Raw genomic sequence first — 2,500 nt, 5'->3', positions numbered from 1 at the left:
GGAATGGATAGCAATGCTGCTTCTATAATCGAATTCTGAATATTGTTTACTTTATCATCAGTGGTTTCTCCAACAAGTTCGAGCTTGACGCTCCTTGTGAAGGCGACCCAGTCTGCTCTTTTTACGTTAAATTTAGGCGCTGAAGGCGTTCTCACTGTGTCGCATGAATATTTAATCAAAATAGGAAGATGATCGCTTCCCAACGAGTCGTCAATGGTGTGCCACAGGCACTTGGCTGCTACTGATGAAGAGACCAGTGATAAGTCTATAAAGCTCAAATTCCCGGTATTAGCGTCGACCCGCGTGGGACTACCATCATTCAGAAGGACTAAATCAGATTCGTTAATCAGCTTAACTACTTGCTCACCTCTACCATCCATCCGCAGGGAACCCCATAACGTATGATGAGCATTAAAATCACCTAAAATTACTTATTTTGTGGCAGACGTTCTTGAAGAGCAAAGAGCTCAGCATAGATTATCACTTTATCAGGTGGACAATAAACTGAACATATAGCCAGATACGTGCCATTAATTTTTACTTTGCATGCGACAAACTCCAAAGTAGAATCAAAAGTCACTTCTGTAAAAGGGAGGCTTTGGTGGATGTACATGGCGACTCCGCCTCCACCCCTACCCTCACGATCCTTCCTGAGTGATACGACCTCGTCAGAGACGAGGTTTGTTAAATGAGTTTCTTGGAGAACCATAATATCGGGAGCATAGGACGAGGCTAATAATTTTACTTTAGATCTAAGACTTCGACAGTTCCAATGATTACATTTTATGGCGTTTGGAAGTGCCTTGTCCACCAGTTTTAATTTTCTTTTTATGGGAGGGAGGTGCCTCCTCTCCCTTGCTTCCCGGGGACCTCTCACGGGATGGTTTGGAGACAGAAGCCTCCATGTCCTGCACCTCTTGGCGAGGGAGACGACTGACAGATTGCCACCTGCTTCTCTCTCGAGAAACCGATCGCGAGCCAGACGAAGTCCTCATAGGAGTAGCCCGGATGGGGAGGTGCGCTCCGGACTGTGATTCGGTGTCAGCTTCCTTAAGATGTTTATGCTGGGTTGATGCAGCCATTTGATCGACCAATTTTATCAGTTGATAAACTTTAATATTTAAATCTTTAACGGTTTGTTTGAGTTCGGCAATTTCCTTATCCTTGGCTGCAAGCTGCTGACTGACATCACTTGCACTAGGGGTGTTGTTAGTTACTGCTGCAGCATAGGAAGTATCAGGTTTGTGTGTCAAACTTTCCACTTTCCTCTTCGTTTCAGTATAACTAACTTCATGCTTTCGCATATATGCCAATGTCTCAGTCTCCTTCTTCAGGATGCTGCACTCGGCAGATCCTGAGTGATGGGGACCTTCACAGTTAGCACATTTGGAAATTTGGCTAGTACATGTGATGGTGTCATGGGCTTCAGCACATTTACGGCAAACAAATTTACTTGAATCTTTGTCAATACATCTTAATGAGGTGTGTCTGAATTTTTGGCATCTATTACAATGCATTGGGTTTTGGACATAAGGTCTTACTTGAACACGTTCATAACCGACATTGACATACTCAGGGATTTTATTCAAAGCAAAGGTCAAAAAACACAGTCCAGTTTTCGTTCGCACATTCCCGTCCTTCTTGGTCATACAATGAACGTCCACTACGTCTTGGTCCTTCATGCTCTCGAGAATTTCACTTTCTTCCATCGTCCTCAAATCCCTGTGAAAGATTACTCCCTTACAGATATTTGGGCCAATAGCAATAGTTACTCTAACTCGGAGATCATGAATTTGCGTCAGCTTAAATAAATCCTTAATCTAGGAGTTATATTGTACTTGAACAAGGAGGCTTCCATCTCGCAATTTTTTGACAAAATCAAAATCGCCGTCCACTTGACCATCAAGGACTTTTTTGATGATAAAAGGGTTCACGTTCAAAAGCGACTGATTTTCATTTACGCATTTTACATTGGCGAACCTTGCATTCTGGATAGGGATTTTGAAAATTGGTCGTCTCGTCTTGACGTTAGTGGGGGTTCCGTTGTTCGTCATCAGATTAGTCTTAGAAGGGTCATTAGAAGGGGTAGCCGGGGTATCACTCATCCTGGGTATCGGACCAGGTCCGAACCTTTTTCTCAAAAACGTAGTTCTGAAGGGACAAAAACTTCTTAACTGTTGTTATCAACCTAACAGCAATAGCTAAGAGAGAAAATCAGTTTTTCCGTCCTCTACCCCCCCCCCCCCCTGTGGAAGCCTGGTTGCGTTCTCCAGTACCACAGAGGGATCGAATTATGTGTGGGACACTTCCTTACCGCCGAACTCGCCTAGGCGAAGGACGGTAATTCTATGCCCACCCCCAAGCGAATACGGGAGTTCACGAGGAACTCCGGTAGGCTCAGGAAAGTCACATTAAGAGGAAAAGAAATCAGGACCAAAGAAAAAGTGCGCCCAAATGACGCCCCAGATTACTGGGCCTCCCTACCCAGGGGTCAAAGCCA

The sequence above is a fragment of the Penaeus chinensis genome, chromosome 32 (genome assembly GCF_019202785.1).
Source record: "Penaeus chinensis breed Huanghai No. 1 chromosome 32, ASM1920278v2, whole genome shotgun sequence".
Classification (NCBI taxonomy): Eukaryota; Metazoa; Arthropoda; class Malacostraca; order Decapoda; family Penaeidae; genus Penaeus; species Penaeus chinensis.
Note: the sequence above shows the minus strand (reverse complement) of the source record.